This window comes from Macaca mulatta, chromosome 1 (genome assembly GCF_049350105.2).
Source record: "Macaca mulatta isolate MMU2019108-1 chromosome 1, T2T-MMU8v2.0, whole genome shotgun sequence".
In the NCBI taxonomy this organism is placed as follows: domain Eukaryota; kingdom Metazoa; phylum Chordata; class Mammalia; order Primates; family Cercopithecidae; genus Macaca; species Macaca mulatta.
This window is the reverse complement of record NC_133406.1, coordinates 169,099,772-169,121,075: the sequence shown is the minus strand read 5'-3', so window position 1 is coordinate 169,121,075 and position 21,304 is coordinate 169,099,772. Positions and strand designations below refer to the sequence as shown.

General features: G+C 36.7%; 1 protein-coding gene and 1 long non-coding RNA gene across 3 annotated transcripts in view; one reads left to right on the top strand and one right to left on the bottom strand.

The window, feature by feature from the left end:
• Positions 1-2,582, top strand: part of LOC144332850 (uncharacterized) — a 123,267-nt gene extending 120,685 nt beyond the window's left edge. For both annotated transcript variants that reach the window (XR_013401041.1, XR_013401040.1), the window contains one exon: positions 2,402-2,582. This is a non-coding gene — a long non-coding RNA (uncharacterized LOC144332850). The remainder of the gene's footprint in view (positions 1-2,401) is intronic.
• NEGR1 (neuronal growth regulator 1) overlaps positions 1-21,304 on the bottom strand; it is an 885,521-nt gene that overhangs the window by 81,703 nt on the left and 782,514 nt on the right.

The following is a 21,304-nucleotide window of genomic DNA, read 5'->3' as shown; positions in this document are numbered from 1 at the left end:
AGCATATTTCTTTTTAGTGCTGAATAATATTCCACTGTCTTTATATGCCTTAGTTTATTTATTCATTCACCTACTGAAAGACATCTTGGTTGCTTCCAAGTTTTTGCAATTATGAATAAAGCTACTGTAAACATATGTGTGAAAAATTTTGTGCAGACATAATTTTTCAACTCCTTAAGGTAAATACCAAGGAGTGCAAATTTCTGGATCATATGTTTAGTTTTTACAAGAAATTGCCAAACTGTCTTCCAAAGTGACTGTACAATTTTGCACGTCTACCAGGAATGAATAAGAGTTCCTGTTGCTTCGCATTCTCTTCAGCATTTGGTGTTGTCAGTGTTCTGGATTTCGACCATTCTAGTAACTGTGTAGTGGTATCTCACTTTTACTTTAAATTGAATTTCCCTGATGACATATGATGTGGAACATCTTTCACATGATTATTTGCCATCTGTATATTTTTTCTGGTGAGATGTTTGTTAAATTCTTTGGCCCATTTAAAAAAATCAGATTATGTTTTTATTGTTGGCTTTTAAGAGTTCTTTACGTGTTTTGGGTAACATTCCTTTATCTGATGTCTTTTGCAAATATTTTCTTTTTTTCCCCCCATATAACTTTCATGGTGAAAGAAGAGGGCAAAACTCAACCCATCTCTTTAGACTTGGGAAGTATATGAAAGGACCAGGAGGGACAGCTTTCCTCATAACCTAGCTGATGGTTCACTTACTGTAAGCACATTCTCAAACAAGGTGACAATCAGATTCAAATATTGTCTTTGAAACACAAAGTAGATCTTACCCTTTTTATCCTTCTATTGCTAGGTTAGCTTCTACTTTTAGAAAGTTGATTCTTAATGTAATATTTGTCTAAGGGTCTATCATAGGAGTCCTAAACAGGTATTTCAGCCTTTTTATGTTCCTAAATGCAAACCAGGAAAGAGCTAGAGATGAAAACAAATATGTTAATTTATGTAAAGTATTTAGCATGGTTCCTGGCAACAATAACAAGTCAATAAATGATATTAATAATAATACTAATACTGTAAATAGTACCTAACAAGGCTATTTTTCTTATTATTTTTAAAATTCATACAGTCTCTAAACTGTACTACAAACTGGAGACACCGATCAAGCAGATAACTGTGTCTACTTGATTGTCTGAAACAGCAGGCCGATATAGCAGTTGCAAGCATCTTGAGCAATTCTATTCCATATAGAGAAATAAGAAACCGAGAGGAAGAGACACAATACATAGATTTTTTTGCACCACTTAAGTTGCTTAAAAATGAAAAAAGATATATCCAGTGTTTTTTTTTTAAGACCACATCACATTTTTAGGACGTAATCCCTAGTAATCAACAGGACAGCTCAGCAGAGCAGAATCAGGAGTTCTTGCTGAAATAATCCTACACACTAACACTTTGTCTAATGTCACAATAACATGTGAAGATGCACCTTTTTCTCCATCTACTGAGGGGCCACTTTCTTTCCTCTTTCCCTCACAGCTGTCTCCCAGGCAGATGATTTTAGTAGAATATCTGTAATCACTCGAGAGCTCTTTCCTGATGTGTACTTTGTTCTCTGAACCCTTTAAAGTTGTAGCCCCTCTGATTATTTTGGTCCCAGAGCTTCATGCCTTTTACACATTGTTATTCTAAATTCCACGAGTCATTTACTTGCTCATAATCCAGATCTTTCAAGCCTCTTTGAGTTTGCACACTCTGTTCCACACTATTTGTCTCTATTTTTGTAACATTAGCCAAATTGACTAATATGAAGTCTGCTCAGCATGGTTCAAAGTGAAAATAATGTGCTAGCTGAAGAGTAAATATTACCGAGCTATGAATGATGATTTGCTCAGAAATTTTGCCTACGAGTAGTTTGTTATGAAGCACACACACCCTAGCATTCATTAGATTTGTTTTCAGTAAAAAATGAGTAAATATTTTCTTTTGTATGCAAAATTCACTTTTCCTTTAAATTTATGAAGTTTATTGGCTTATTAATTTTCTTTACAATATAATACATTTGCAACAATTAATCCTATATTCTTCCTCTTTGAAATACACATTTTCTAAAAACATGTGGTAGATAGAATAAACTAGCTTACTTGGTAGCTTTTCCAACAACCTTCTAATGTTTTTTCTTGTGCTGTAGAGGCTGGAAAGTTAAAAAATGACATTCCCAGACTCCATTGGAATTAAATGTCCAGAGGTGATTTATATTGTACAAATCTGATGTATATGCTCAAGACTTGTTTAGCAGGGAAGGATGCAGTGGTGGGTGGGTCCCTTTTGCTCATGTGAATCTTACAGGTATGGGTGTGGGTCTCGAGTTCACAGTGCTGGTTACTGCTTGCTGATCTCAAGAGTCTAAAACAGTTTTTTTTTTTTTTTTTCCAGAGGCAACAGTTTTGTGATGGACTTCCTAAGTTATCCAGCTTCTTTATATTGGCCAACGTAGTAGTTTCCTTGGTGAGAAAGTAGACAATGTTCCGGGAGCTAATTCTGGTTAGCCTAGAGCCTGTTATCACAGCCCTTTCCAAAACAATTTTGTCAACTCTAATGCCTTGTAAAAAGTCACTTTCTGCTTATGAGATCAGAGCAGTTTCTGCAATTTGACTCACAACTAAACTGTTTCAAGTTTGAGATCCTGAAATCAGGTTTGAGGTACTGAATGTTTTTGAATCATCTTCAAAGTTATCATTCCATTTTCCAGAGTTCTTTTCCAAACAGTGGAATAACTTTCTACCTACATTGCCATTCAGTAACTCACAGAATCAGATTCGTTATCCAATGTTTAGCTATATTAACCAAATATCCTTGTCACCATGTAGCATGAGCTACCTATACCCCTTCTTCTATTATAGTATGAACAGACGCACCCTGACCTCACTGACTTCAAACACCGTTCAGATAGCCCATCTGAGATCCTTATCTTGGACTGTCTGTTTCCTGCAACTACTAATGCAAGCAGAAGTATTATACAATTCAAGATGTAATAAAATTAGAGGTTTTTCTTCTCACAAAGATGATGGTGTGGTATAATTGAAAATACTATATAATTTGGAAACAAATCGACCTAGACTTGAAAACTGGCTCCACTATTTTACTTACTATCTGTGTGACTGGAAAATTATTTGACCTTTTAAGTCTGTTCTCTGAGATTCAAGTACCTTATAGGGTTCTTGTGAAGATCAAATGACATATGCTCATAAACATAGCCTGTTTTTCCTGTTGAAGAATTACTTCTTCCCCATTGTATGTAGCCTTGGTGGATGGATTAAAGATAAATAGGTTCTACCATGTAAGCCAAATGAGGCAAATATTCCCTTTCTCCATCTCAGGCAACATAGGGAGCAGGAATAATGGCATATGTTCAGCGAATTGGGAGCTCTTTCATGAGGTTTTAAATCTCCCAGGTAGATTGGAGGTTATTAAAACAACCAAGGTAGTAGCAGTGGCCCAAACAGTTTCGTGCTGAGATTCCAGTTTTCTAATTCTTGGCCCTCCGGTGTTCCCTTGTTCCCTGCCCATTCTTAGGGCTGCTTCACCAGGCTCTTATTGATGTTGCAACTTCTAGGATAGTTTTCTAATAAATCCCATTTTGTATAAGTTTCTCGTGATGGTTTCTGTTGTTTCCCACACAAAAACACTGATTGATAGAGTATTTCTTCCTATTCTAAAAAAGAGAAAACAAAACCATGGAAAGGTTGTGTTACTAATACATGGCTGTGTTATTAATCCACATAGCTAGTAACTAGTAGAGTCATGATTTAATGTCAGGTCTTTCAGACTACAAAATCTGTTTTTCTGCTTAAACAGAGCGTTTTTCTTTCCTTTTTTTTCCTTCTTAAACAGAGTTGTCTCACTAAGCCCAAATTTGTCTAACTGGCCTTATTTCCCCGGAGTATACCCTGGAAGTTTCCATTCAAGCCAATTTAAGTTACTTTAAATTAGGAAAGGCAGAAAACAAAAGCTCAAACCTTTGTAAAGGAGGAGGATTTGCTACATTGTTCCCAATTCATCACAGAAGAGGATGAAACTGAGTGACTGCACTTGCTGGAGAGAAAAAAAGTCCTTCCCCCGCTCACCCCAAATAAAGCATTAACCTTATGTTAATCCATGAATTAAATTGAATTGCATTATCACTTAGTGCTAATCTATATAACCCACTTAAAATTTAATTGTATGACTCATAGTTTGAAGAGATGCATGCTATGCATTGTTCTTTACATTATAACATCATCTTGACATTATCAATACGATGTCTGTAGAAGACATTAATTTCTTGTTCTGAAATACAGAAGTATTATTTTTACATTCTTCTTCAGGATTGTGTTCTTTTAGCTTATATTAATATCATATGAAATCCACCCAAAGGTAGCAATAACAATTACATATTTGTTTAAATTTTGAAATACAAATTTAGGACTAATATGCATTTGGTACCCACTTAACTGAATATGAAATCTCATGGCTTTGATGTAAAGAGTGCTTATGGCAACATGCTACAGTGTACGTGGCCAAACACATTCTTCAAAAAAACAACATAAAGGATAAAAAGGCTGACATAAATAATTATTATTCCTCAGATTGTTCATTGATTTGTTTTATATTCTAACACAACATTTATAGATATATTCTTCCTTGCTGGCAGACCCATTGATTCAAACGTAAATTCCCAACAGTCTAAACCATTCTAGGTAATGCCATACCTCTTGCCTGTGATTGGTTTACAAAGGAGCATGTGACTCCGTCTTGGCAATGATTGAGTCACACCTTGGCAATGACATGAAAGGGAAGACTGCTGAGGATTCTGGGGAATGTGTCTTCACTGATGAAAAGAAACACAGAAGAAAAAATGGATTCTCTTCCTTTGGTCATTGATGTGTCTGCATGGAAAGCCTTTGACTGCAAAAGTCAACTGGGATTTTAAGGGCTGTTCACAGAACACAGCTGAAACACTGGACAGAACTGGTTCCTTGAGTTGCTGAATTAACCCACTCTAGAACTAATTTCTTGTTATGTGAAATAATAATGTTTCCTTTTTGCTTAAGCAACTTTGAGTAGGGGTTTTCCATGACGTGCAGTCCGAAGCATCTTAATGATACACATAGTTAAGTATTTCACAGGAGTTCTTAGCACAATTACCATGGCAAAGTGCTCATCTAATGTTTATTAAATAAATACAATTGGCCCTTCATATTTTTGGGTTTTGAATCTATAGATTTAACCACCCAGAGATCAAAAATATTTAAAAAATTGGACCTGTACTAAGCATGTAGACATTTTGTCATTATTTCCTAAACAATAAAACAACTATTTACATAGCATTTATATAGTATTAGGCATTGTAAGTAGTCAAGAGATAATTTAAAGTGTACAAGAGGATGTGCACAGGTTATATGCAAATACTATACCACTTTACATCAGGGACTTGAGCATCTTCGGGTTTTGATATCCAAGGGAGGTCTGAGAACCATTCCCCTGAGGATACCAAGGGACAATTGTACTGAATGCAAAGAGGTTAATTAACATTATCTGACATCATCACAGACTGCAGGACATGTGAAGGAGTATGTATTCATTTGGGCTAGAGATGAAAATAATGGAAGTGACTACAAGCAAGTAATGGATAAAATGAAAGTAGTATGATGGAGGAGGCAAGAAAATACACATTTTGGAACCTCCAATGACCACCTCAGGGCTTGATTTTTTTTTTGTTTTTTTTTTGAAATGAAAATATGACCTCACAGCAGAGCGTTTATTCTCACTCTTCATGCTAGTGTGAATGTCATCCAACCTTGCCATGACCAGCCCGGCCTCTCCACATTTCCAGCCTGTGTGTACCACAGTAGCAAATGTTCTCTCATTCCCAAAGGACTATGTCTTCAAAATGGATAAACAGAAAATAAATGTATAAAACAGAAAATAAGACAGAAGAATGTGCCTACTGGCTTTTTCTTCTATCATTTCATAGAGTGCTATGGTTTTTGAATGTATGTGTCCCTCCAAAATTCATATGCTGAAATCTAATCACCAAGGTGATGGTATTAGAAGGTAGAACCTCTAGGAGGTGATTAGGTCATGAGGGTTCACACTTCATGAATGAGATTCATTCACTTATAAAAGAGGCATCACAGAGCTGTCTCCCGCTTTTTGCCCTTCTAAGGTACAAGGACACAGTGCCATCTTGGAAGCAGCAGTGAAGCCCCTACCAGACATTGAACCTACTGGCACCTTGCTCTTCCATAACTATGAGAAATGCATTTTTATTATTTATAAATTACCTAGTTTATATCATATGAGAGCAGTAGGGATGGACTAAGAGATAGGGCAAGGGTGAAATACAATCTAAAATGCAAGTAAGAGTTTCAGGTATAAGAAAGAAGTAGAGACTCACAAGGAGGGAGCCTGCCTGCCTCTGTTAAGTATCCCTTGGGCACAGGATAAATTTTCTTTATAATGGAAACTTCTGAACCATCTACAATAGTGTCAGTACCTCTTGGAAGCCATCAATTAAACGTTTATGAAAAAAAAAAAAGACCTTTTCTCCATTCTCATTATAAAGATCTCACAGTTAGCTAGGTACTTGATCTTGAAGCCCGTATCTTCAAGAGTTTATAATAATTCACAATCTCAATTTCTCTCATTTCTTCACCATCTACGGCTCCTGGTTCAGCCTTTTTACCTCCCTTCTCTAAACAGTAAGTAGCTTCTTGTTATTTTTTTTCTCAGTTTTATCTTGAGTTCTATAAACATGGATTTGACTCAGATTTTTATCTCTAAATAACTTAGCATAAAATATTTACTGAATATGTGCAAGACACAAAGATGGTTTGGTTAAATAAAAGGATGCATAAATCTTTGACTTTGTTTTCAAGAATCCCAGAATCCACTGGGAGTCACATATTTAAACAGTTCTAAAGACAGACATACTGTTATAAGTGCCATAACAAAAATATGTAAAAAATGAAAACAAAGGAACTTGCCTCTCACCATAGTCTATAAGGCATCCTTTATTGGGCTTCTCCTTTTATTTCAAATTTGCTATGTTCAAGATAGAAATCACCATCTTTCCTCCAAAAATTGTTCTCCATTGTGATGATTCTATTTCTCCTAGCTGTTGCACAGTTAGCTTAGCCACTCAAGCTTGAAAGGTGGGTATTCTTTGCATTTTTCTTAGATTCATACTCCCCATCTAGCCATTTACTACGTTCTGTTAATTTTTCTTTTGAAATATCTCTTTTATCCTTCTGTTCTGCAATCATCACCATCACCCTGCTCCAAAATTGGATCACTTTATACTTATATTCTTGCAATTTCCTAGCAGATGTCTATGAATCCAGGCTCTCCCTCATCTAAATCATCCTGTGTACTTCAAAGTCCCACCGAATCCTGAAATGGGGAGACGTTGACCTCTAATGCAACAATCTCTACAAATCAACCCCAAAATGTAGATGAATACCCATCTACTACCCAAATACTTATTGATGGGAAGCCCAATTTTTCAAAAAAACTTATTTTGTAGATTACTTTAATTGATAGAAAAATTCCCCTTGTATTGGTAAGTCTATATCTTTCTTGCTCTATTTTTCTCCCTTGAATCCTTGTTTGGATTCCTTGAAATATAAAATCTCATCAAGCCTTTGAAGAAAACTATTTTGTCTTTTTAAGTCCTATGTTTTAAAAACTGGGTGAACATACACTGGTTCCATGATTAAATCTGATATAAATTTTAGACCTCTATATTTTGATTGCCTTCCTATTGGTATTTTACACTTTTTAGCATTATGTAAAACATATTGTTCAAATACAAAGACAATACTTCACAATTTCTTTACACAGATTTTTCATTATTCTGCTCGTCAACCAAATTCAAGCATCTTAAATATTTCAGGCTTTTATTGTGTCAAAGCAATACTTCTTTCCCTGAATTCTACCTGACTTTAAAAGCCATCCAGAATTTATGTGTTTTGCTCTAGTCCAACTTATTTATCTCAGCTACCTAAAGCATATCCCATATTTGCTGGGAGGGGATCCTTTCCTTAGACTCCTCTTTCATTCACTCACTCACATTTCCAACTCTTTTCTTATGTTTATCCTTTTGCCTGAAGTAACTTATCTTTACCTAATTATCTTCTTTTTCCTTGAACACTCAGTTTTAGACAGTATTATAAGGAATTTCACCTCATCCAAAGAGAGGTCTGGCTTTTGCCTTCAGCTACTGGGAGGTGATCTCTAGGTTCCTGCAATGTCCTGCCTGATAGGAATGCTTTCATTTGCTAGTGTGTTTGGCTACTAGACCATTTTAAAATGTGATTTATGATGGGGACTTTGAGGCCATGCTATATCACTTCTAATCTCATGAAGAACTGATGAGTAAAGGTTGCCTGACTTTTGTGAGGGGCAGGAGACTAGAGGGCAGCCAATGCTGGCACTGTGTGATTAAGCCCCAGTAAAAACTCTGGACACTGAAGGCTTGAGCCAGCTTCCCTGATTGGCAAACTCTGTGTGTATTGCCACACATTGTGGCAAGGAGGAGGTAACACCATCCATGACTCCACAGGATGAAGACAGCCAGAAGCTGTCCTCTTTGAGACTCTGCCCTATGTATCTATTCCTTAGGCTGAGTTTTTGTATTCCCCTGTGATAAATCATGACTACAATAGTTTTCAATTAGTTCTGTGAGTCCTTATAGTGAATTATCAAATCCAAGTTAGTCATTGGAATCCATTAAATTGTAGCCAGCTGGTCTGAACTGCGAGTGGTCCTGGGGACCCAGGAACTTTATGACTTCTGTCTGAAGTGAGGACAGTCTTGTGGGGAGAATTCTCTGAAATTGCATTGTTGGTCAAACTCAACACACAGACCCACTTTCTTCTTGAAGCATCCTCTAAGTACTATTTCCCTCACTGATATTCCTTCCCTCTAAATATCTATATATTGACAGTTCACCCTTGTACAGCATGGGTTTAAGCTGCACAGGTCCACTTACATCTGCCTTTGTCACCCCTGAGACAGCAAGAGCAAATCTTTCTCTTTCTCCTCCTTTCAGCCTACTCAACACAAAGATGACAAAGATACAGACCTTTAGGATGGTTCACTTCCACTTAATAACTAGAAAATATATTTTCTTTTTCTTATGATTTGTAGTAACGTTTTCTTTTCTCTAACTTACTTTGTAATCAAAATATAGTATATAACACACATAAACTACAAAATGTGTTTTAATTGGCTGTTTATATTCTTGGTAAGGCTTCTGGTCAACAGTAAGCTCTTAGTAATTAGGTTTTGGAGGAGTCAAAAGTTATACACAGGGAGTGGTGGCTCATGCCTGTAATCCTACCACTTTGGGAGGCCAAGGCGGGTGGATCACTTGAGGTCAAGCCTGGGCAACATGGCGAAACCCTGTCTCTACTGAAATGCAGAATTAGCTGGCCATGGTGGCACAGGCCTGTGATCCCAGCTACTTGGGAGGCTGAGGCCGGGGAATCGCTTGGACTCAGGAGGCAGAGGTTGCGGTGAGCTGAGCTCGCACCACTGCACTCTGGCCTGGGCAATAGAGTGAGACTCCATTTCAAAAAAAAAAAAAAAAAAAAGAAAAGAAAAGAAGTTATACACAGATTTTTGACTACACAAGGAATTGCTGTTCCTACCCCTTGCATCGTTCAAGGGTCAACTGTATACTGAATATTACAAAATTTGTCACAGACATAGATCACTGGAGGTAATGTGTTAAGCTGACTTTACAATAAGTACCAACAAAGTTTTGGATTTGGGTACCATGGATATTTAGTAATCTCGTAACTTCTGAGATCAGAAGACAATAAAAGAAGGAGAGAGAAGACTATATAATGCTGTGAAAAAGTATAAGAAGAGAGGATGGTAGTGATACTGGCAAGAAAGCATCAATCATTTTCCTAAAGAACCACTGCATTAACAAAATAGTTCAACAGTTCTGTCAACATTTTTTAAAGCACTTGCTAGGCACTGAAAATGTGTCATCAACCCTCCAGGGATGAATAGTTGATGATGGTATTTGATCATTGTTGCAATTTTTTTTTTTTTGATAGAAGTTTATTTCAGAGGCTTCATACCTTGGGAATAGGTATCTGCCTTTCCCACTTCTTATAATTTTATGTGAGAAAAACCGTCTATATGCTCTGCCTGTGACTGGTAGTTTTCTTTTTAATTATATATTTTTCCTATTTCTTTTTTGCATGAAAGATGCCAACAGTCAGTGTGGTGACCCTGCCAAGTTTAACATAAATGGATAATTCTGAGTGATGTGAGATACTCTAAATAGACAGAGAGAAAACAGAAAGAGTGGTCATGAACAGCACATAAGTACAACAATATGGAAGCAGGAAATAAGAAATCAGAAGGAATAGAGGAATTAAAATGGCAGAAATGGGCTCACATTGGCTTCCAGAACTAGAAGGAATTGGAGAAAGATATTCATAGGAACTCAGAAAAGTTCTGAAATCAGAAATGGTGATGCGTTGATTCTTGGCTTGAGTACAGCAGCAGGTGGTAGAAAAGGGGATAGAAAGAAGGAAGGTAGTCATTGGCCAGAAGTTTGATATTCTTTCCTTGTGGAAAACATCTTGCCTTTTGGTTTTATTTTTACTTCTCTGAGAACTGTAAGGAGACCAGGATTCATATTTCCTTGGGCTAAGATTATGACAGATTACGTTCTTTTTTTTTTATCCCTAGATAATGCTTTTCAGAAAGAAAAACATCTCAAATAGGCATCCTGGAGGGCCCTGAAGGACCCTAAATTGGGACAATTCTATAAAAACAGGATGTTTGATTATCTCTTGTTCTGCTAAAATCACACTACAGAGCCTGGCTGAGCCAGGGGGATGTGCAATAGATCAGTGACGAGGCAAGAATTCATGATCCTCCTGCTAGAGTTCTATGATAACCTATCAATGGGATAAATGTGTAAATCTCTACTTTTTAAGCAGTCTTCATATTCCATGAAACCCCTTTGTAGCTAGTTAAGCCACCTGCAACTTTCTTAACATCCATTTTCACTAGTGGAAAATTGATAAATCAAATTAATGCTTTAGGTTTTGATGTGCTTAATCTGATTTCTGTTTGAAACATTAGCATTTATGAATCAGATATGCAAAGTATGGTGTGTCCATTTTCCATAACTTTATCCCTCTTCAGTATACTAGAAATAATTGGGCCACGAGTTTATTAATATTGAAATTTCCAGTACAAAATGCATCTCTATTTGAAGTGATGCCAGCTAGTATTTTACATACGGGTAAGTGCTGATCAATTGGTAGACATTGTTTCTATTCTTGATTTTTTAAGAAAAGAGAAACTACCTTTTCTGATTAAAAGAGATGCAGTCATACTGTAAGCAATGCACACAATCTTTACAATTTCCTGTGTTCAAATAGTCTTTTTAAATTATACCACATATGTGCGTATATCATAAATATAGATAAAAATATCAGCATTCATTCTAAATTGCTTAAAACATGTATTTCTCTTTTAAACAGAAGCCTTTACTATAATTCCATAGGTTTTTTTTTTCAAATATGCTTTTTTCTAAGACGATTTAAGGAACTTTTTGAAACAGGGTTATTGATCTCTTTTATAAGATCAGATGAATAAATTATTTCCAAGAAAATTGATTCCCAGGATAGAATTGGTACGTTGTTTTTCTAAATTGTGATGGTTTACGAACTCATCGTGTGTGTTTTCAGCATATAATCTACAGTTTTTGAGAAGCTAAATGGAAAGAATGATGAAAAAATGCACAGTTGCAAAATTCAATTTTAGAAACACAACTTAAAAGGTTTATTTAATATGCTGCAGTTGTAAACATATGCAGCATATGAAAAGATGATGAGACATAGATCAAACAAATATTTCAGGTAAAATAAAACCTAACACTTGTGTTTTCTGATTAGAACTTCCCTTTCCATTTATTGATATCTGTTTTATTCAAAACAGGTTGCAAAACTATGTATCTTCTATGTTTTAGTCAGGGTAGAATGCTAAATTATATTCTTAAAAGACATCATTTAGCTTTTTCCATTGCAGAAACAAATATATGCTGAAATAAAACTTAGGAGCTAATAGCTTCCACAGGCTGTTGCGTATCACTAAAAACTCAACATGAGTTCATTAATACTTGCTGAATTGGAACTTTTTTTGTAACTCTGAGCCTCTTCTGTCTAATAAAATATACAAACAAGAAAATATGAGCTCATCTAATAGTTGAAAGGTAGTGGTCATCTAGTAGACTCTTTTCTTGGAATGGTTTAGCAATTCATCGCTGCATGTATTCAGATTAATTTTATAGCATTAAATTATAATATTGTAAAACATGCCTATATCTCTTTTACACACTGCCTTCTGGTTTGGGAAGGATTCTGTAGTAAGATAGTGTGATGGACTAGTTGACTTCCCAAGGCCTATTGATCTATGAAGTGGAAATTAATATCCTTTTATCAGAGAAGCCTGGTTTGCAATTATCAGTAGAGCAGATATTGTGCTTTTCTTCTGGATATAAAGAAAAGGGATGCGCATATCATGCTTCAAGATGTGTAGCAATACAAGTAAGACTTTTTCACTCTGCTTTACTGCTACCCTGAGGGTAAATTGCTCGGGTGTGCAGCTCCATCCTGCAATTCCTCCAAATATCAGAAATGAAAAGCACAGCTATGAAAGGTCCAGGCTTGGCTCTCCTCATCATTAAGTTATGGGAATGTAACTCATACAGCTGCTATGGCTACTTGCTGTCTGCCAGATCCCCTTGCTTCCATTTCTTCTGCTCACTGGATATAGCCAGTCGTTTCCAAGAGCCAATTTGCAGTTGATTATGCAATCTGCCAAGCCCAATCAATGTGCATACTCATGACCACTCATAAGATCATTTGCCTTAATCATAGGAGACCTGAAGGTCACTACTTCACTATAGGGAATATATTCAGTAGAGATAGTTGTAGGGGTGCCCAGTACCCAGCTGCCTGCCAGGTCTCTTGGCTTCCATCATTTTCATCTCTTGGAGGCAACCAGTTTTATCCAAAGTCGCTTCAAAGGCAAATCCATTTCCTACCAGTGAGAAATCCTCTGCTGACTACTGACTTCTGAGGCAGCAAGATACATAAAAAGACCTTGACAAAAATTCAGAATTCAACTTTCTTTGTTTTCTCTCTTTGTAAAAAAATTTAAGTAACGTTAGTTTTCAGCAAGAGTTTATAATTTTCCCTGTGACTAAATGAACTCTCATTAGGTGTCTAACAGAAGGGTCTTCTAAAAATCAGGCCTCTTGTTGGGATTTGTTGGACTCATTATATCTTTCCATGTGTATAAGCAAGTTTTTATGTTTTACATTCTGAAATTTCTTTTTTAAAATGGACCAGGTTACATTTCAACACATGCTTGAGGATTGTGACTTACAGATCTTGGTAGTTTACAATTACCTAGTGCAGAGAAGGCCAAGATGTACCACGTGTTTTGCCATTCTTCTTCCTCTTTTCCTTGCACATATGTATATATTGCACATAATTATATATAAATATACATGTTATATATAACATGTATATATAATTGTACATGTCATATATATATTATTATATATATCTTTGTGTTTAACATATGCTGGGAATTATTATAGGCACTCAAAATGTGACAAAGAACATAAAGTTCCTGACCTCATGATTGCTTATAATCCTGAGGATAGAAACATTATAACCTTATTCCAGTATCATTTCTTCCTGAGCCCTGACACAGCCACATGATCCTTCTTAACCTGTGCACCAGATGTTCACTACCAATCAATAAGACTAGGCAGGGAGAATGAGACCCGTTTGTCATTCGTGATCTAGTGCAACCTACTGGTGATAGAAAAATAATTCACCCACAAAATAAAATGTGTACCACATTTTATTGAAACACCTGAATTTAAATATTTCACCATAATAAATGTAATCAATGTATAGGCCAATAACTGTTTAACCTGCTCTTACCTCAACACTGAGTCTTATCGAACTGCCAATCATAGCCATCAAAATAATGTGTGATGTTCTTCTCTTTATTGAATTAAAATTCAATTTTAGAAACACAAATTAAAAGGCTTATTGAATGGAGGGTATTTTATGAATTCAAAAAATCAAATGTAACACTAAAATAATTAGTTTGTACAGTTTCTTTATGATCTCTCTCCTGTATATACAAATATACCTCAAGAAAATTATCTATAGTTAAGTTTTGTTTAACTCACCACGTCATAAGCTAATTAGGTTACAATTATGTTGGATATGTTATTGTCAATGACTGCTTCATTTAAATAAGCTTTTTCTGGTTATGAGGGTCAGGTCAGGATCAGAATGAATAAAGCTATGTATGGCCAAATTAATGACCTATAGAATCATCTAAATGAAAAAAGGACAATAATCACTTTCTTTATTTTATCTTAGTTTGAACTTTCCACCAGGACTCTAGTTTTTATTATTTAACAAGATTTAAAAAGTGAAAATTCAGTTTTGGATAAGTGTAATATATTGATTTTTGGAATTAATCAATTTCCTCACATTACATAAATGATCTTCTTTGCCTGGGTAAACCTTTTTGAACTTATAAACATCAGATGAAGTGCCACTTTATCCTCAAAAGCACTTAATGTTTGTAATGATAATAGTACAGTTGTCCCTCGGCATCTGTGGAGGATTGGATTGAGGACCCTTGGTAATAACAAAAATCTATGAATGCTCAAGTCCCTTATGTAAAATGGTGTAGTATATGAATATAACCAATGCATAGCCTACCGTATACTTTTAATCATATCTAGATTGTTTATAATATCTAATAAAATGTAAATGTTCTTTAAATAGTTGTTACACTACATGTTTTATTTGTATTATTATAATTTGTGTATTATTATTTTTTATTTTTTGAAAATTTTTTATCTGGGGTTGATTGAATCCACGGATGCAGAACCCACAGAGACAGAGAGCCAACTGTATGTTTAAACATGCTAATTTGAAACATTGTATTGTAACTTTCTTATGTGGTCTTTAAAATTGTCACAGGTTTTTTCTTATTTCACAATAAGATTAACGTTAATATGCAAATAACACCAAAGAATGAATATCAAATTGTCAATGTATCTATTTATTGTATACACAAATGTGCAGGCATGTGTGTACACATAAACATTTCCGTTAGACATTTAACAATAAGTTGATATCTGATAAAGACATAACTTTTTAATAACTTGGCATATATACACAATTGATTTATATTTCTAAATGATGGGATCTTTTCTTTAAAATTAATGCATTATTTGTTATTCATTAATTGTGATTCAATGAATGAAATGAACTTTAAATCTTATTATGAAGTAATATTTTTAACATAATTTTAAAATGCAATTTGGGGTGTGAAAGATTCCACAGTTTGAAATATTGATGATAGGCCCAAATATCATTTTCTTTGTTATAAAATGGATTTACCCTGAAATGGAAAATGTGAAACCTAGTTCTGTAACCTGACTGCTACTAAGAGCTGCATGACCCTAGAAAAGTCATTGAGAGGCAGCAAATTTTAGTTTACCTATCTGTAAAATAAAGAATAGCAGATTTCTATGGGCCCTCTACAAATTAAAGATATCAATGATTCTATGTTGATACAAGTATGTTCACTCACTGGTGACATGTCAAAGAATGCCAAAATCTGCAATAATGTGAGAGTGAAAAAACAATGTTCTTAAAATTATAAGCAATAAGAAATTTCATGCAGCATAACTACAGATAAGAAGAATAAAATATATGTAAAGCTCTTTTATATGTTTGCCCTCAATAGAGTTTATTACAGTATTATAAATTGCACAAAATTATTTGTTGAAATAAAGCATATTACTTATATATTCAAAAGTTAAACATTGATAAATATCTTGCTGTGTGTATGCAACTCTATTGACTTTTTTGTCCAACTTTCTGAAGGCAAAATACATTGAAATAAACAAGGAGGAAATAAAATTGATTCTACTTAAACTTCAGATAATTGGAAACATGAATATATAACTAGATGTGCCCAATGGTTATTTGGTCATGTAAGAAAAACATTTTAAATGGTCCATTTTCAAAGCATAATAAATCTAAGTACCAGCAGCCAGCCGGCAAATGTAACAAACTGCATGGCTCATGAACCCAGAAGATCACAATAAGCGAACAGAATGTAGAGGAGGGGTCAGCCCATAAAAGGGAAGAAAGTTTCATTATTGGGAAATTGAAACATGCAAGGAAGGGGACCTGGGTATAACCTTATGAGGGAGATAATGAAACTTAGGTGACGTCCAGGAAGATTGTAACCCGATAGTACTGGACCAGTGAGGAACTAGGGGAGGGACTTGCATGCGAGGAGATAAATTACCTGCTGTAACTGCCTCAGGTGTGCCTGCCTACTAGACACCCGATCTTGCAAGACCGCCATTAAAAGTCCCATTTCTGCTGTTTTTCATGTCTCTGAGTCCATTCTTTGGATTTGGATGGGTGAAAATGTGTTTCTCATAAATCTGGGGGCTTGTCCAGGATCTCTGTGCCTTCATGGAGTGGGACTATGGCAGAGACGGGAGATGCATCCCACCTGATTTAGGTGGCCCACTCTGTTTGGGCTTCCTGGCTCCCTGCGGACGCCATAGACAAACCCAAGACTGTTATTCAGGAGGCAGCAGAGGCAACACAAGGAGAAAAGCAGGCAACATGGCAACCAGGCAACCTTGTGCATGAGCCAAAGTAAGAAAATTGGACTACAAGTCCTGCTTGGGGGTTAGGCATGTTCATAGGTCAAGTGTGTGCATGACTGAGATGTATCCTAGATAAGAAGCAAGTGCAGAGTCCCACTCCACGGTTTTGTTCTCCCACAAGAGAAATGACCAGAGACAGAGGGGGTGATTCTTGGGGTGTGCAAGAAACCTCCAGTAGGGAGGGTTGAGTACATGAGGAAAAGCTCGGACACAGAGACTGATCGAAAAAAGGAAACAGAAATTCTAGGCTTAGGGAACAATAGAAAGAGGAAGTCAAAGAGACTCTCTCTGACATTCCCGTATGTAGTCCACTGGGGAGAACACTGCAGGTTTGCAGGGACAACCCTCAAACCAGGGACAAGGCAAAGTAAAAGTTAATAAAGTATTGCTGTTTTATCTGGTCCAAAGACCCACTTGTAATCCTTCGGTCTTTTGGCCTAAGTTTGGCTCAAATGAGGTTTGGGTATGCCAAGCTTTAATTCCCCATGTGAATAATAAAATCCCATCCTCAAAAGAAGAGATAGGTTACACTCTCTGCTGGATCAAGGAATTAGCACCCCCATGTTCCCTGTTAAAGAAGGAGTAAAAGAGCCTGGTAAAAAGCCCTCACACAGTGAAAAGCCCTGGGACCCCTTATCATGCTTACCCCCTCCATACATCTCACAAAACAAGGAACAGGAAGATCAAGGGGCAGCAGGAGGGTTAGAGGAAGAAATACCTGGAGACCATGGGGGAGCCGAACCAACTACTTCTTTAAATCCTCATCCAAATTTAAGAAAAGAATTAGAACAGTGTAAGAGGGATGTTGAGAACTTCCTTATCCCTTCCACACAGCAGGCATCTAGCATGTTCGCCCTTAGGGAAGTTCCCACAGACAGGGAGAGATTGGCTTTGTAAGTGCTCATCTTACAAGTATTAGAATTAGGAATTTCATAAAGGAAATAACTAGACGATCCCTAGACGATCCCCCTCAGTTTAGCAGACCAGCTGGACCAATTCCTAGGACCCAGCATTTACATGTGGGCTGAAATGATGTCTGTCATAAATATCCTGTTCACAGGCGAAGAAAGGGAAATGATTAGGAAAGCAGCCATAACCGTCTGGGAAAGGCAACACGTTCCAGGCAAGAAGTCTTGCCAGCTGAACAAAAATTTCCAGATATTGACCCTGAAGGGATAATAGTCATCCCATGGACTGGGCCCAAATGTGGGACCTCAGGGAACTAATAATTTAAGGAATCAAAGAGCTCACTCACAGGACACAAAATGCCTCAAAGGCATTCGAGATTCAACAAGAAAAAGAGGAAACACCCTCTGCATTCCTGCAGAGGCTCAGAGATTAGATAAAAAATAAAAAAATAATAAAAAAAATACTCCAAATTAGATCCAGAGAACCCAATAGGGCAAGGCCTCTGAAAGGTTAACTTTGTAACTAAGAGCTGGCTTAACATTACAAAAAAATTACAAAAACAGATTGATGGATGAAATGAGAAACTGATTGAGGAATTACTGAAGGAAGCTCGGTCAGTCTTTGTAATGAGAGAGAGGAAGAAAAGCAGAAACAAAAAGCAAAAGTGATAGTTTCTACTGCGGAAAAGGTAGTCCAAAAAAAGGCTAGATCTAGATCCCCCTCAAAGGAGAGAAAGGAATGACAGATTTCAACACAGAGAAAGAAGAGAAATGCAGGGGAAAACTCCTAAGACAGTGAGTAAATGTTAAAAGTGTAGAAAGCCAGGAGTTTTAAAAGAAAATGTCCTGAATGGAAATAAGAAGAAAAGGCATCCCCCCTCATAACCATTAATGAAGACTAGGGGCTTCAGGGGTTCCTTCTGAGTGGTCCCACCAGGAACTCTTAATAAATGTGAAGATGGGACCTGAGGAAGAAGAAGTAACATTTTTGATTAATACTGGATGCTCCTCCCTAATTCACCAACCAAGGGGTACAAAAGTCTTTAAGGAAAAACTGACAGTATCCAAGGTCAAAAGGGAGTGATTTTAGGTTCCGATATTCAAGAAAATGTTAATTAGATTGAGACCAGAACAAACTGAAGGGTCACTCTTATATGTTCCTGAAGCAGGAACTAACCTCCTGGGTCAAAACCTGATTGTGAGATTGGGATTAGGATCTGGAATAGAGGAAGGACAAATAAAAGTAGTGCTGGGCCTCCTAACAGAGGAGGAGGAAAAAAAATTAATCCTCTTGTGTGGGTTAGGAAAGGCAAGAGAGGAGGCTTAAAAATCACACCCTTACAGATTAAACTAAAACAACCAGGACAAGTAGTTTGCAAAAAACAATGTCCCATTTCCATTAAAGGGAAAAATGGTCTCCAACCGGTAATAAGTGGATTCATTGAAGAAGGACTATTAGAACCCTGCATGTCATGATACAATAACTCCAATTCTCACAGTCAAAAAGCCTAATGTGTTATAAATTGGTGCAAAATCTAAGGGCTTAGACAAATCAAATTGTCCAGACCCGCCACCCTGTGGTACCTAGACCCTACACCCTCTTTAGTAAGATAGTCCTAAAACGGAAGTGGTTCAGTGTGGTGGATCTAAAAGACTCATTCTGAGCAGTCCTTTCTACTTTAGGAGTAGTGACCTCTTTGCTTTTAAATGTGAAAATCCTATAACTGGGAGAAAAACAACAGTATTGCCGGACTGTGTTGCCACAAGGTTTCATGGAAGCCCCAAACTCATTTGGTCAGACCTTAGAAAAAGTCCGGGAGGAATTCCAACCTTCCAGGGGAACCCAGTTGTTACAATATGTAAATGATCTTTTAATTTCTGGGGAGAGGAGGGCCAAGGTATCAGAAACCACTGTAAGCTTACTTAATTTCCTAGGAGAAAGGGGATTGCAAGTCTCTAAGAACAAATTGCAATTTATAGGGGAAAAAAAAGTTAAATGTTTAGGACACCTGCTCAGTGAAGGGAAGCAGAGAATAAACCCAGAGAAAATATCAGGAATAGTGGGTCTGCCTTTGCCTAAGACAAGGAGAGAACTCCAAAAATTTTTAGGTTTGACTGGCTACTGAGGGTTATGGATTGATTCATATGCTTAAAAGACAAAAATTCTGTATCTCAAGTTACTGAAAAAGGAACCAAATCCCTTGCAATGGTCCCTAGAGAAATTTCAGGCAATGAAAGAGCTAAAGCAGGCCCTCATTACAGCCCTGGTCCTGGCCCTCCCATCTTTAGAAAAACCATTCCATCTGTTTGTAACAGTAGGCCAGGGCATGGCCCTTGCCGGGCTCACTCAAACTTGGGGAGGGAAGAGGCAACCTGTTACTTTTGTCTCCAAGCTTCTCCATCCTGTCTCTTGGGGGTGGCCCAAATGTAGGCAAGCAGTAGCTGCCACAGTGCTGCCGGTAGAGGAGAGTTGAAAGCTAACCTTTGGTGGTGTCCTAATACTAAGCACCCCACACCAGGTCAGGAATATATTAAACCAAAAAGCCAAGAAGTGGTTAACAGATTCTCAGATTCTAAAATTTGAAGCCATAATAATGGAAAAAAATGATTTGGTCATACCTACAAATACTTGCCTGAATCCAGCCAGTTTCCTATGGAAAGGAGAGGGGAATGAAAAACATAAGACCATAACTGCTTAGATATGATAAAATACAAAACCAAAGTTAGACCAGGCCCTAGGGATAAGGCTGTTTGTGAGTGGGTCATCCCAAGTGATAGATTAAAAAACAAAAAAACATAATGGTTATGCTGTCATTTATGAAAATAAACACTGCTTACATGAGAAAAGTAAATTACCTAATGGCTAGTCAGCCCAAACTTGTAAATTATATGTTCTTAACCAGGCCTTAAAGCTCCTTGAAGGTCAAGAAGATACTATATATACTGATTCTAAATATGCCTATGGAGTGGTACACACTTAAAAAAAATCTGGACAAAGCAGGGTCTAATAAATAGCAGGGGAAAGAATTCGTACATGGGGAACTGGTCAAACAGGTCTTAAAAAGCCTCCTGCTTCCAGCAGAGGTAGCCATAGTTCATGTAAATGGTCATCAAAAAGGGAACACTATAAAAGCTGTAGGAAACAGGCTTGCAAATAAAGCTGCTAAGCAAGCCTCCCTGAAGGCAAAAATTAGACTATTTAGCCTGATACCAGACATCCCTAAAGAAGTATTACGGCCCCAGTTTACCGGAGAGGAGAAGGAAGAGTTAGACAGGATAGGGGTCACTCAAACTAAAGATGGGAAATGGGTACTTCCTAAAGGAAAAGAAATAATAAAGAAACCCCTAATTTAAAAACTAATGTCTGTATTACACAAAGGGAGTCATTAGGGACCCTAGGCTCTGTGTAATGCAATACTTAAGAATTATGGGTGTATCGGGATTTATACTCTCACTAAACAAGTATGCAAAAGTTATGTAACTTGTCAAAGGATAAACAAAAAGGTAATTAAAAAACAGGCTATGGGAGGAAGACCTCCAAAACTAAGACCATTTCAAAGCATTCAAGTAAATTTCACAGAAATGCCCAAAGTATGAAAATTAAAGTATTTACTTTCC